The sequence below is a fragment of the Schistocerca americana genome, chromosome 2 (genome assembly GCF_021461395.2).
Source record: "Schistocerca americana isolate TAMUIC-IGC-003095 chromosome 2, iqSchAmer2.1, whole genome shotgun sequence".
Classification (NCBI taxonomy): domain Eukaryota; kingdom Metazoa; phylum Arthropoda; class Insecta; order Orthoptera; family Acrididae; genus Schistocerca; species Schistocerca americana.
In genome coordinates this window covers 354,996,134-355,010,477 of record NC_060120.1, presented here as the reverse complement: position 1 = coordinate 355,010,477, position 14,344 = coordinate 354,996,134, and the positions used below count along the sequence as shown (strand labels likewise).

General features: G+C 44.3%; 1 protein-coding gene and 1 non-coding gene across 2 annotated transcripts in view; both read left to right on the top strand.

Moving 5' to 3' along the window:
• LOC124594841 (sialin-like) overlaps positions 1-14,344 on the top strand; it is a 424,449-nt gene that overhangs the window by 66,989 nt on the left and 343,116 nt on the right. The gene's annotated exons all lie outside the window — the stretch shown is intronic.
• Positions 779-850, top strand: Trnat-agu. Its single transcript has one exon. It is a non-coding gene; the product is annotated as a tRNA-Thr (tRNA).

Sequence of the window (14,344 nt, the reverse complement as noted above, 5' to 3'; positions counted from 1 at the left end):
CATTGTATCGTATGGTAACCGGGGACCTAGAAACGACGGAGAGGCTCCGTCCCCGCCGCAGCCGCAGTGGTCCACAACCCCACGACGACTACCGCAGTCCACTTCGCCCCTCCGCCGCCCCACACCGAACCGTGGGTTATTGTGCGGTTCGGCCCCCGGTGGACCCCCCAGGGAACGTCTCACACCAGACGAGTGTAACCCCTATGTTTGCGTGGTAGAATAATGGTGGTGTACGCGTACGTGGAGAACTTGTTTGCGCATCAATCGCCGACATAGTGTAACTGAGGCGGAATAAGGGGAACCAGCCCGCATTCGCCGAGGCAGATGGAAAACCGCCTAAAAACCATCCACAGACTGACCGGATCACCGGACCTCGACAGAAATCCGCCGGGCGGATTCGTGACGGGGACCAGGCGCTCCTTCCCGCCCGGAAAGCCGTGCGGTAGACCGCACGGCCAACCGGGCGGGCAAATTCGGGTGCATAGTATTCACTAATATTAAAACCAATGATTCGACTCGAAGGCTGATGTCAACAACAGTGTTTCATGGGAATGGGCCTGATTGCCGTCGCTCTTCTTCGACCTAAGAACTGAAGCGATGAATGATAGCCATACCCCGTTTCGTTAGGTACTGAAGTTCTCTTCCAGTACAGTTGGAGAACCTCTGGAATACTGTTCGAGTTTTGGGAGAATCCCAAGTGAGATAAGGCGTGATTTGGAATTTGAGTTGAGGAGGGAGGTGCGTTATGGTAGTCTGTGCAGTTGTGCAAAGTCACTAGGCCAAGGTGGCGTAGTGGTTAGCACATCTGCTTAGTGAGCAGGGGACCAGGGTTCGAATCCCGGTCTTGGTATAAATTTTCATTCGTCTCATCAGTCAGCGTATATACACCTACCATTCCCCACTTCGCTATTCCGTTCGCGACTGGTGCTTGGAAAAATCAACTGTCGATGAACCTCCGGTCGAGCTTTTACTATTATAATTTTTTTCTCTTTGTGGTCATTTGGTGAGACTGAAGTGGGAGGACGTAATATGCTTCTTGACTGTTCTTGGAACATATTACGGCGTTACGGTCTGCTCCCGAAGAATTTTATTTACTATTTGGCCCATGCTTGGGACAATATTCCTCACTAGAGCGTAAATCACATCTGTCTTCTCTGTTTAGAATGAAATATAAAAATTTTCTTTTAATTGCATATTCATTAGTTGTAATTTGAAGCAAGGCAGATTTCTATACATTTATTGCGTGCGTTCCTTTTCGCAGAGATTAAATTTTTGTAGATTTCTGCAAAGGTACTAAATGTAACTCTTGAACTACTAGTGAAGATAAATTATTTATTTCTGCCCTAAAATTCCTTCTCATCCCATCTGCATGTGCGCCTGTTTTCGCTTTGCATTCATATCATTTTATTTTCGTGGATAATATTGACATCGCACAGAAATTTAATAATGCAGTAGATTTAATCAGTTAATAGTTGCAAATATGTATCTAAATTTTTTAGCACGTAGTAGCAGTGCTTGTGAACTTGACAACGATTAGAAATAAGTGAACTTTACAACATTACAGACTTCATTACAGATACATAAAGTCGTTCATTCAAAAAATATTAGAAAATTTCCTTATTCATAATAGTCAGAGGTCGGCAGCAGTGGACGGCCAGATCTTTTTGCTGGTACTGGCTATCAGGTAAGCTATGCCTGTGTCCGGCTCAGCATCTTTGGCCACTGCAGCGAACATCCTGCTGTTGGCGGCTTGCGTCTCTCGTATTCTCAGCATGAAACAAATGAAACAGACGTTTATGAAATATACAGTATTATGTTGTACAGATGCTACGGTGTCTTCTCAACTGTATTCGCTTAGGTGGTAAGTACAGCAGTGTGAAAGTTCCACTATCTTGACACCCTAAAGTTTGCTCGCGAAATTTTGATAGTGAACTTCTCCGTTATTAACAATGTATTCCTGTAGCGTCTGTCAGTAGAGTTCTATTGTAATTAATCCGATAATGATCGCAGACAGATTAGCAATATTCAACAATTGGTCGAACCTGTGTTCTGTACGCCATTTCTTTCTTGGATGAACTGCATTTTCTTAGGATTTTTCGAAACAGTCTCAGTCTAGCATCTGCTTTTCGTACAGATACTTTCATGTCATCATTCCGTTTTAAATCGCTTCTAGATATTTTGCCTTGACTTATCGTCAATAACGTAAGGGAGCAGTAATGGATCTCTTCCCATTTTCATGCACAATTTATTACATTCATTTACGTACAGTTTCAACTGCCAAGTTCATGCACAAAGCATCGATACTCCGCAGATCTTCCTGTATTAAGGACAGCAAATTCTATTGTGAGCTATGAAAAAATTGAATAACGTAAGTGGCTATGACCTCTGAGAACAACGGCCTTGCCACAGTGGTAACACCGGTTCCCGTGAGATCACCGAAGTTAATGGCTGTCAGGCTAGCACTTGGGTGACCATCCGGTCTGCTGAGCGCTGTTGGTAAGTGGGGTGCACTCAGCCCTTGTGAGGCAAACTGAGGAGCTACTTGATTGAGAAGTAGCGGCTCCGGTGTCGTAAACTGGCATACGGCCGGAAGAGCGGTGTGCTCATCACGTGCCCGTCCATATCCGCACCCATGACGCCTTTGGACTGAGGATGATGCGGCGGCTGATCGGTACCGTTGGGCCTTCATCGCCTGTTCGGGCGGAATTTAGTTTATGGCTTTTGACGATATTTGTTTGATACTGTTGCAGGCTGTGTTTTCACGTTGGCTTTTTTCCTCTCAAAACAAGTTATGTTGTTTGAGGGAATGTGATGATGAAAAAGCACGAAAAATGTTTGGTAGAAACTTACAAATTATTTCCTTGCGAGCATGTGTGTACAAGGTGATTTCGTGACTATCTTACAAACTTTCAAGGATGCTGGAGATGTTAAAATGTATCAATTTGACGTAAGGTTCCCCGGTCCGAAAACGAACGAGTTGGAAGTTATAAGCGAAAATATTTCAGATACCTCTGACAGTGGAATAATGTACCATTACTGTTGTTGCTACGATTGTGTGATAGACAACTTTGGGAGCTGCTAATATGGACGAAAAAAAAAGAGAAAAATCCAGCAAACATAGGTTCTAAATTGCATACCTTAAGAGTTATGTGCACTTTCTCATCTTCACTGCTGTGAAACGCATCTCTTCTACTGAACAAGTGCTTATGGCTCTTAAGGTATGCATTTGAACCCATGTTCTTCTAGACTTTTTTTGTTTTGTTCAATATTACCACCCCTGAAAGGTCCCTACCCTACAATCTCAGCAACAACAGTACCGGTACATGCGCTCCACTGTTAGTATTAGAACGATTTTCGCTTGTAACCTTAGACTCGGTCGTTTCCGGACCAGAGTCCTTTAGCTCAAGACATTTACCATTCTCTATCGTCGCTGAAAGTTTGTAACATCATCATGGAATCACCCTGCATAAAATTATTTTCGAATATCCTAATGTTTCTGCCTGATCTAATATCGGTCCAGTGTCATGACCTCCGACCTTGATTTTTTTACTAAAAAAAATGATGCGTCGTGTGCTAGCCCCTCTGACGGTAGCTACTTTTGAGAGGTACTCAACTAGACACCGAAGTAGATAACAGGATCTGGCCTCTCCTTGTCAGTAGCTGTTTCCAAAATGAATAACTCACTCGATAAGGATGTGTGCTTTGTGCTAGAAATTTCCAGGCAGATTAAAACTGTGGGCCAGACAGTGAGTCGAACCAGGTCCTTTGGCATTTTCGGCTCCATCTCAAGAAGTTTTAAACCAGCACACTTTCCGTGCAGTGTGAAAAACTTCATTCTAGAGTATCTGTCTTCTGTGTTGCCGTCGGAGAGGTTGCCATCCAGCAGTAATTCAAAGCGTGCCAGCAGCGGTGCCCGCGGCGTTTTTTTGGGCACAGGACGCATTTCGGTTGTTGGCGACCCGCTGGTTAACCTCATCGGCGACGAGGTCTCGGCAACGCAGTGTCTGAGAGTGGCATTGGCGTTGTGGGATGGCCTCTCCCCACGGCCACTGTCTGATGTGCGGGCCGCTCACATCCGCGTCGCACCACCCTTACTTTCTCATTTACCATCGGAATGCTAGTCGAATGCCTTAGTAGTGGCGCCACTGTTGATTGGAGTAAAAGAACTCAGACGTCAAACTGGGCAGCGAATGGTCTACGCAAAAAAGTAACATCGGTTATGTCCCAAGGAAGAATAATAGAACCTCTTATATTTTGATAAACGCTTTATCAGATAGGGTCAGCAGCACTATCACATCATTAGCTGACGATGCTGTTGTCTATAGGAAAATGTCGGCGTTGGATGGTCGTAAGTAAAATCAGAAAGACGCAGCAAAATTTTCTCTATATGCAGTGAATGGCAGCTCTTTAAATTTGCATAAATGCGAGATAACGCCTATAATACAGAGAAAAAAACCTGCTGCAAGCAATTTACAATATTAGCGGTGAACATCTTGAGCAAATCACACCATGCAACCGGGTAACACTGAGAATCCATAAGAAATAGGCGAACGCTTTTAGTCACTATTATGGAGGTCGAATGGAAGATTTGGATTTGTTAGGTTTCTGGAAAATTGTACTGCATCTGCAAAGAGAACTGCAACTAAGACGCTAGTGCGACCAACTCGTGAGTGTTGTTCCAGCGTTCGGAGTCCTTATCTAGCAGCTGTGACAACAGACGTCCAACAAATTCAGACAAGCTGCTAGGATCGCAGTATGTCTGCTGCGTAGTCCATGTGAAAGTGTGACAGATGTTTGGAAGCCTTGGAAGAAAGGCGAAACCCCACTAGGTAAATCTAGAAATTGTTTTTTGAGGAAGGCTGTGCGACCATTCTGCTGCCATCGTCGTATATCTCTCATAGTGATGTGAGAATATGATAAAGAGACAAGGGTTTAGCCCACGCTCAATATGCAATTGGAATACGATAGAAAATTTATACAAAGTACCATATGCCATGCACTTAACAGTGGCTTGTGGTACGTATGTGTAAATGGGTTGTGTTTTTAAGGTTACAAAAGAACTCTAGATAATTTTAATAATAAATTACTCCTGAATTAAAGAGCTACTCTATGTGTACGCCTGGACTCATTTGGGTACCTGAATCCAAAAAAACTGTTATCTCACTCACCACACTGCCTTATCTAAATAGTGACATCTATATGAGTTTCATCAGTTGCCCGATGAAAATAAGACTTCTAGGTGTGAAGTTGAAACTGCAGTTTATATGCCCATGTCATACGATAATATGCCAATGATGAGCTACTGATGCTTCAATAGAGGGACTTTTTTATAATCCTCGATTGGTGAATGTGAATATGACCAATACTGCATTGTCACAGAAGATTGACTTGATTCTTAATTTGAACTTCTGAGGAATGGTGGTTTGAACATGAGAAACATTATTTCTGACATTACCGATTTCTGACATTACCATGAGTACAATAGCAATGTCAACAAAAAGTGTGAAACCTCATCCTCCAATATTTCAACATGTGTTTATTAGGTCGCTTTGTTGTCTCTGTGTTAGGTGCAAACATTGCAGTTGATTTTGGTGAGCTAGAGACTTGAAATCTTAAACATAGCTCAGAACTGGATGGCAGTACAGTGTTGACTCATTTTCTGGTCTTCCTGATCCACGTAGCTCCCATGGGGGAGGGAGTAGCAGTGGAAAGGCTGGCAACGCCTGGCATGTCGGCTGCCCTGCAGAACTGGCATGTTTTGTGGGTAGTATCCGAATGAGTTACAGGCAGTTTGCGTGGAACTCAATGATGGCAGCTAGATGAGACTGGTACATCTGTGAGTGCTGGTACTGCTTCTGCAGCACTGGCCTCGTGGCGCTACAGGGCCATGCACTCCTTGCTGGCGAATTAGTGCTCGCAGTCGCACTCGAAGACCATGGGTCTGCCTTCATTTGTGTATTTGCTCTGTCGTCATATTGTTCTCATTACACAGTGGATGGATGATCTTAGATTTCGCTACGCCATGTTTCTGCCTCTTGGATTACTCACTTGAACTTCGTCATTCTACCGTGCTGTCTCCATTGTCCATTTTTCTCTTCTCTTTACTCCCCAGTTCACACTCGACTAACGACTGTTGATGGTCTCTGGCTGGTCGGCCAGACTCTTGTTTTTTTGAATCGTTCCCGATCCTTGTCAGATTCCAGTTACAATAGATTGCAACAATAAAATAAAAACTTATAACAATCATACGAAATTAATTGTGCTTCCTTTTTGTAATATTTTTTAGGAAAATGATAAGCAGGTTGATATAATATTAGTGTCTAGGTGTAACACTGAACAAAAAGTTCTCGGATTTCCAGCTGCATCGAGTGATTAAAGTTATACGCCGGTGTATTGCTGGTACGTTCCTTATATACACTAGTTGCCGGCTGTGACGTCACTGGTGCTCGCTGCATATGTGGGCGAACGTTGAATCGCGCGATCGCTGGATTCCTTGCCGTACTGAGCTGCAGGCTACCGACTCTATTTAAGGCGTTATCGGTGATTATTTCTTTGGCTTCTTTAATTACATAGTCCCAGAAGCCTTTCGTGCGAGCCACGACGAAGGTTTCGTCAAATTTTATCCGGTGATCTGTTTCTAAAGCATGCTCAGGTAATGCTGATTTCTCGGAGTAGCGTAGGCGATAAAAGCTGTCTCTCATGTTCCTTCCCGCGTTGTTTCACACGGCGTAAGACCGGCCGCACTCACAAGGTTTCTTATAGACCCCAGGTTCTCTGAGACCTGCTGCGTGTTTAACTGCTCTCTGTAATTGACGGGTTTTTGGCAGAGGCTGTTCAACAGGCGGCTCATCTTGTTCGTCACGGAAGCACAGAACAACAAGAAAACAAGTTTTTTCGTGCTCCTCGTCGGCAGTCTTGTGATTCTCGGTTGAAATCACTTTACTTGACGAACATTACAGCTTTTGTTCCTGGAGACGTTGCGTAGATGGTTCAGCTCTTGGGGCAGGTTATCAACGTCTGATATCATTTCTGCACGATACACCAATGTTTGCAAAACAGTGCGCTTCTGTGCTGGATGGTAATGGCTGATGGCGTGCAACTACATATTGGTGTAGGTGAGTTTTCTATAAACGCTGTGGCCAAGGCATCCGTTTTGTGTGCGGCGGACGAGTTTGTCGTGAAAGACCAATGCTTTGTCTTTTTCTACCTCCATGGTGAACTGTTAATGTCAGTGCCGTTGAGGTGTTCCAAGAACTCATGAAGTTTCTCACGTCAGTGGAGCCAAATGACGAATGCGTCGTCAGGGTATCGAACGAAACATCTGGGCTTTATGACGCTGTGTCTAGGGCAATATCTTCAAAATTCTTCATGAAAAGGTTTGCAACAGCTGGCGATAATAGGCTACCCACTGCAACGCCGTCCTGCTGATAGTAATAATAAGAAGACGTAAGAGTGAAGCTTCCTGGCAGATTAAAACTGTGGGCCGGACCGAGACTCGAGCTCGGGACCTTTGCCTTTCGCGGGCAAGTGCTCTACAACTGAGCTACCCAAGCACGACTCACGACCCGTCCTCAAAGCTTCAATTCTGCCAGTACCTCTTCTCCTACCTTCCATATTTCACAGAAGCTCTTCGGCGAACCTTACAGAACTAGCACTCCTGGAAGAAAGGATATTGCGGAGACATGGCTTAGCCACAGGCTGGGAATGTTTTCAGAATGAGATTTGCATTCTGCAGCGAAGTGCGCGCTGACATGACACTTCTTGGCTGATTAAAACTGTGTGCTGGACCGAGACTCGAGCTCGGGACCTTTGCCTTTCGCGGGCAAGTGTTTTACCATCTGAGCTACACAAGCAAGACTCACGACCCGTCTTAATTCTGGAGACTTAAGAGTGTTTCTATAATAGTTCGACTACGTCAGTTACAAAGAAATGGGATACTACGTCCAAACTGTCTTTGATAGGCACATTCGTAAATAGCGCCACCAGATCAAAACTGACTAGAATGTCACCCTCTCTAAGTCGAAGACGATTAATTCGGCGGATAAAATATGTTGAGTTTTTAATATGACGTTCACAGTGTCCCACTGGCCAAGTACCTCGCGAGCTTCTATGTTACTGAACGGTGGTGGGTACGATGAGGCGGAATGGCGTCCCATCCTTGTGGATTTTCGATAACGCATAACCAGTAGGTGGGGTCTTAGTCCCTAAGGGAGATGATACTCGACCACAGTGTCTTCCACAGAAGAGCGCTTGAGAAGTACAGATGTCTTTCGTATTATCCTCGATGTTGGGTTGCGTGGGTGTTTCCAGTAAGTATCTTCATCCAGTAGTGCGCAGATCTTCGTTTCATAGTCCGCGTGTTGCATAATTAAATGGCTGTATATCGCTTGTCAGCAGGAAGTACCACAATGCTTCCATCATTGCGTAGTGCTTGCAGGCCATTGCGCTCCGCCTAGGTCATGTTAGGTGCTGGTAACTTTGCCTTCGTGAGAATAAGGCGTATTTCGGCCCCTGTTTCATTTGGGAGCTAGCGGACTGTCTGTTCGACGCCACTTATTATTTGACGTACAGAAACGTCCCGCGGCGATGAGGCGAAGTTACGTCCTTTAAGCGCCGGCGTTGCACCCGTGTTTGTATCTTTCGCCGTCAAGTTGATGACGTTCCGGTCTGAGGATCTGTTGTCCACGTCGTTTTGTTGGGACAGGCGGCTGAACTTTCTTTTCTGCCCCTCTGTAGTTTGTTTCTGTGATGACCTTTGTTGGGAAACGGTAGCTGCGTCGACCCAATCCCAGTCCGAAGCTTTGATAAGTGCAGATCATGCAGGGCCAAAAGGGCACGTCCATATGCATCCAGCTGTTGCGTGGAGGTATCCTTTCTCATAGTAGGGCACGATGATATATCTTCATGAAGTCAGCGGTGTTGATATGATGGGATACCACAGCAAATCGTGGAATAGTCTTCTCGTCAAGGCACCTCTATAGGAAGACTAGCGAATTCAGTAAATTAGCCTTCTTGACGCGCAGCTTCCCCAGACGTTTAACGCTGCACCACGTTGCCTCTCCGTAGAGGTACCTAATATAAGAATGCAGAGTCTCGCGGCGGTAACATTGTGGTTCCCTGTCGGACATGGTAACCCGCCTACTGAAAAGACACAAGATCAAATCGATCTTGGGGCCTTTGAAAAAAATCCTTTAGTTACTGAGATCAGTTGAAGACGTAGAAGGTCTCAGAAGACCTGGGGCCTACAAAATAGCTTACGAGTGTGGCCAGTCTTACGTCGGGAAAACAGCCCAGGAAGGAGCAAGAGAGGTTTTATCGCCTACGCTACCCCAAAAAATCTACTTTAGCTGAGCATGCTTTAGAAAACTTTCGCCGGATAAAATTCGACGAAAATTCTGTCGTGGCTCACAGTAACGGCTTCTTGGACTGTTTAATTACAGAAGCCATAGAAATAAAAATCACTGATAACACCCTAAATAGAGACTGTGGCTTGCAGCTCAGCACGGCGTGGGATCCAGCGATCGCGCGGTTGAGACGAGCTCATCGAACCCAGAATCCTCGTCTGCCAATATATATATGGCGAGCACCAGTGACGTCACAGCCAGCAACTGTATATAAGTGGCGTACCAGCAACCAATTGACACATACTTCTTCACAATGCACAAGGAGTGCTTAGCCGAGAGCTCGTGTAATTGTAATCACTTAACGCGGCTGCAAACCTGAGAACTTTTTGTTCAATGTTACCTCCGCGGGACTCTGCGTTCTTACAGGTATAACAATATTCTATTTCATGTATCATCAGGTGAAAAGAGGTTGAAACAAACTTGAAATTTAACACATCTTGCTCTTATAACCTCATCAAAAGTTTAAAATTCATTGAGAAATTTCACACATAGAAGACTAGAAAGCAGAAAATAATTATTTACATAAAAATAAAATTTTAATATATGCATTTTTAAACTGACTTAAAAATTACAAAAAATTCTCTTGACCGCTTACTGGTTCTTAACGCCATACAGAAGTTCTGAAAATTTATGTTTGTGAATTTTTAATAGGTATGAAAATACTCTAGTAAGATTTATACCGCAATATGTGGGGCGCAAACAGTTGATAACAGGAGTTGATCTATTCATGCATCGGTTATGTATAGCTCGTCTCTCACGTTTTTCGATGTAAATTTTAAAGGTATTTTCATAGCTTTTAAAAATACACAATCATAAATTTTCATAATTATCTGCATGGGGTTACGCCAAATTATTTCATACAATTTAGTGCGATTTAAAAGCGTGTTGTATTAATAGTTTATTTTTATTTCAGTAATTATTTCCTTCTTCAGTTATGTTGAGAGTAATGCGGTGGAAGGAAGAAACGACCTTGATGCTTAATAGTTGTATGTACGCACTTGGAACTGTGCGGTGACTTGTCAGGGAGCTGTGTGCTGATTTGTCAGTTCTGTGGAGCCAGAAGGAAGCAGAGAGTGGGGAGGAGGTGGGCTGCGCGGCGAGTCCCGGAGGACAGATGGCAGAACTGCTGAACCGGCTCGGTGAACCTGTTTATCGCGTCCTGCTGGCAGCTGCGCTGGCAGCGATACCAACGCCCACTCCACCCCCGCCACCGAGCCCTCGACAGCAGAGCAACTCCAATCGTGCGCGTAAAAACTGCTCCAGCGCCCCTATCATCTTTCTCTCGTATTAGCAACTGCTCTCTTCAAATGGCTCAAATGGCTCTGAGCACTATGGGACTTAACATCTGTGGTCATCAGTCCCCTAGAACTTAGAACTACTTAAACCTAACTAACCTAAGGACATTACACACATCCATGCCCGAGGCAGGATTCGAACCTGCGACCGTAGCAGTCACGCGGTTCCGGACTGAGCGCCTAGATCCGCTAGACCACCGCGGCCGGCAACTGCTCTCTTCCCGTTTCCCTTTATATAGTGCATGTCTGATGAATACATTGCCGTTTAACGAACTGACCAAAATACAGTAGATACGACGAAGGTAGGACTGTCAAATAACAAGAAAATCTCCGCTCAGAAAGCTCGAAATAAACTGCAACGGCTTCAACTTTTAACTGGCTGACTATGAATGTCACATCCTTCCGTAATGCTCCATACCCATAAAGCCTTGATCAGACATATTTCTTACCTTTGTCTTTCGGGATCCATCCCACCAAATTATAAACACCATGTCCTCCTCGACGGCTGAGTGGTCGGTACGGCAGAATGCCATGCAAAGGGGAGCGGGTTCGATTCCCGGCTGGGTCGGAGATTTTTTTCGCTCAGGGACTGGGTGTTGCGTTGTCTTCATCATCCTATCGACACGCAAGTCGCCAGAGTGGCATCACCTAAAAAGACTAGCACCACGCGACCGGTCTACACGGCGGGAGGCCCTAGCCGCACGACATTTCATGAACACCATTCGGTTCGTCCGTTTTATCTCGTTTAGGGTAGTCCTTATTTTTCAGATTATCAAAGATCCCGCCCTCATCGCCAATATTAAAAACTTTGTTGTTGTTGTTGTTGTTGTTGTGGTCTTCAGTCCTGAGACTGGTTTGATGCAGCTCTCCATGCTACTCTATCCTGTTGAAGCTTCATCTCCCAGTACTTACTACAACCTACATCCTTCTGAATCTGCTTAGTGTATTCATCTCTTGGTCTCCCTCTACGATTTTTACCCTCCACGCTGCCCTCCAATGCTAAATTTGTGATCCCTTGATGCCTCTGAACATGTCCTACCAACCGGTCCCTGCTTCTTGTCAAGTTATGCCACAAAGTCCTCTTCTCCCCAATTCTATTCAATACCATATAAATACGAAGACAGTAACTTGTTCTCGAAAGAACAGTTACTGTTGATGACCGTGCAGCTTATCCCTGGAATAAATGATGACTAACTGACAACCTCTGCTGCTAACAGGTGTTGTTGATATACCTCGATGTGGACAGCTGAAAATGTGTGCCCCGACCGGGACTCGAACCCGGGATCTCCTGCTTTTCAGTTAGTCATCGTTTATTTCAGGGATAAGCTGCACGGTCATCAACAGTAACTATTCTTTCGAGAACAAGTTACTGTCTTCATATATATATATATATATATATATATAGTTAAAGGCTACCCAGCCATTGACCTTCGTCTGTGCGATTGCGCACAGGTTGCCCAAGCTCTTACGGGAATCGCCAAAGCGTGCGCGAGTAATGAGTGGGTGGGCAAATGTCTACAAGGTACAATACATATGTAGAATTTTGGACAGTTGGGAATGTGAGTCTCACGGGAAGCGTGCAAGGGATAAGCCCCTGCAGTCGCGCTATTTATCTGTGTGCTCGGTGGCTCAGATGGATAGAGCGTCTGCCATGTGAGCAGGAGATCACGGGTTCGAGTCCCGGTCGGGGCACACATTTTCAGCTGTCCACATCGAGGTATATCAACAACACCTGTTAGCAGCTGATGTTTTCAGTGAGGCATCATCTATTCAATACCTCCTCATTAGTTATGTGATCTACCCATCTAATCTTCAGCAATCTTCTGTAGCACATTTCGAAAGTTTCTATTCTCTTCTTGTCCAAACTATTTATCGTCCATGTTTCACTTCCATATATGGCTACACACCATACAAATACTTTCAGAAACGACTTCCTGACACTTAAATCTATACTCGATGTTAACAAATTTTTCTTCTGCAGAAACCGTTTCCTTGCCATTGCCAGTCTACATATTATATCCTCTCTATTTCGACCATCATCAGTTATTTTGCTCCCTAAATAGCAAAACTAATCTGCTACTTCAAGTGTTTCATTTCCTAATCTAATTCCCTCAGCATCACCTGATTTAATTAGACTACATTCCATTATCCTCGTTTTGCTTTTGTTGATTTTTATCTTATATTGTCCTTTCAAAACAATGTCCACTCCGTTCAACTGCTCTTCCAAGTCCTTTGCTGTCTCTGACAGAATTACAATGTCATCGGCGAACCTCAAAGTTTTTATTTCGTCTCCATGGATTTTAATACCTACTCCGAATTTTTCTTTTGTTTCCTTTATTGCTTGCTCAATATACAGATTGAATAACAAAGGGGAGAGACTACAACCCTGTCTCACTCCCTTCCCAACCACTGCTTCCCTTTCATGCCCCTCGACTCTTAGAACTGCCATCTGGTTTCTGTTCAAATTGTAAATAGCCTTTCGCTCTCTGTATTTTACCCCTGCCACCTTTAGAATTTGAAAGAGAGTATTCCAGTCAACATTGTCAAAAGCTTTCTCTAAGTCTACAAATGCTAGAAATGTAGGTTTGCCTTTCCTTAATCTTTCTTCTAAGATAAGTCGTAGAGGCAGTATTGCCTCACGTGTTCCTGTATTTCTACGGAAAACCTTTGTATTATACTACAATACGGACGCTACTGGTATGCTAACACATTCCCAAACCCTATACCTGTACGAACTTCAACTTCCCTTCCTTCACAGCTTCATCCCACATCATGAAATTCGCCGCTACATTAATCCCGCCTTAAAGGTCTATTACACTACTTCCCATCCGTGCTCATATCAATGACCCCTACCTACTTTTCTTTTCTTGCAGTATTCATGGGGCAGCATTCTTTTTTTTCACGTATCCTAACAAAAACCCTCCTCATAGAATTAATCAACATTGCTTCTTATAGTTAACGATTTCAGAGTACAGGTATGTGGTCATGGAAGTGTGATGCTTCTTTTAATTCCTCCACTGTCCCAGTATCATTCTCTAAAAAACGGCTACACTAAGGACACGCAAATTTCATATTAGTGTAAACCTCCTTTACAGTAATAAAATTCAAATACATGTTTCTTTAAATGTTTTGTCGTTACTTGTATTTTAAAATCGTGCTGCCGATGTTAGGCCCTGCAACTCATGGAGGGGGGAGGGGGGGGGGGGTCATGGAATGAAATTTTGATAAAGAAAGCAACACTCTGATTACTTGATAAAAATCAGCTCTGAATTTGTAAAACGTCTGTGATGATGCTGTTTTTTATTCTTTGTCTTACAGACTCGGTAAAATTTGGAAGTCTGCTTGAACAAGTTACACGGGAATCTGCAATTTAACACGAGAAATGAACATCGGTACTTGTTGGTGTTTTTGTAGACACCGATCAGAAAGATGTGAAACTACACTCCTGGAAATGGAAAAAAGAACACATTGACACCGGTGTGTCAGACCCACCATATTTGCTCCGGACACTGCGAGAGGGCTGTACAAGCAATGATCACACGCACGGCACAGCGGACACACCAGGAACCGCGGTGTTGGCCGTCGAATGGCGCTAGCTGCGCAGCATTTGTGCACCGCCGCCGTCAGTGTCAGCCAGTTTGCCGT